Source organism: Schistocerca piceifrons, chromosome 2 (genome assembly GCF_021461385.2).
Source record: "Schistocerca piceifrons isolate TAMUIC-IGC-003096 chromosome 2, iqSchPice1.1, whole genome shotgun sequence".
NCBI lineage: Eukaryota > Metazoa > Arthropoda > Insecta > Orthoptera > Acrididae > Schistocerca > Schistocerca piceifrons.
This window is the reverse complement of record NC_060139.1, coordinates 555515904-555516907: the sequence shown is the minus strand read 5'-3', so window position 1 is coordinate 555516907 and position 1004 is coordinate 555515904.

Below are 1004 nucleotides of genomic sequence, written 5' to 3'. Positions count from 1 at the left end.
GTTTCCTTGTTTTCTTTTCTGAAGAAGGCTTTGGCTGAAAGCTGACATGTAGCAATCTTTTTGTCACGCCTATCTGCAATCTACGTGTCATCTTTAGGGTGAGTAGCAATCTATCGTTTTCATAATATTGCTGATATCAAAATATGGACTTTCCATTGTTTGATTCCACATCTTATTTGCACTGACATAATGGGTTTGGTGCAGGGTAGTTAACATCAAATACTCCTGCAAATCATGATAACACTGCTAAAATTAACTTTGACGCATTTTTTTGAAAAGCTTTTTGACGTACTTGACGTACTTCAAAAAAAAAAGGTCAAAATACCTCGCTTCTGAGATTGAGTTTCTCTTCATAAAACATAATTTTTCTCTTAATAAAACATTTTTTTATCATTAATTATTTTAACTCTCGGAAAATGAATAACGCTGATAATAAGTTGGCTAGACAAAATCCAATTACAGTTATGTAATCCTCTGATCAAACAGAGTCGTTTCATTGCAGAACATTAGTATGATGTTTTATTTTCATTTTGGTATTTTTATAGTGATTTTTTATATATTATTAGCCGTTCCGGCGCATTTCAGTCTGGTTAAATGGGTATACCACAAACACGATTGCCGCGCTGGGTTAGCCCAGCGGTCTAAGATATTCTCGATAGTTGTTCAGCGCACACATCTTTTTCAGATGCTACTAATACTGTTACAGACACCTAAATACTGTCCCTGTTCTATACCGTTCTAATAAAACATATCCTAGCTGCAGATTTGTTTAGTGTTATCCCATTTTTCGTGTTTACGCTAGTCTACTGGCGTCCTAGTACACATTATTAATGTGCTGTCGAGTTTAGTTGTCTATAATGAGTGTTTAAACTAATATGCAATATTATTATGTCTTCTAATTTACTCGAAACAAGTTTTGTGCAGCTAATTGTGACCTCCAAAGCCGAGCATGGACTGTCTTTCAGACATTGCCTCAGTCCCCTCCTTCCCTTATGCTTTTGACC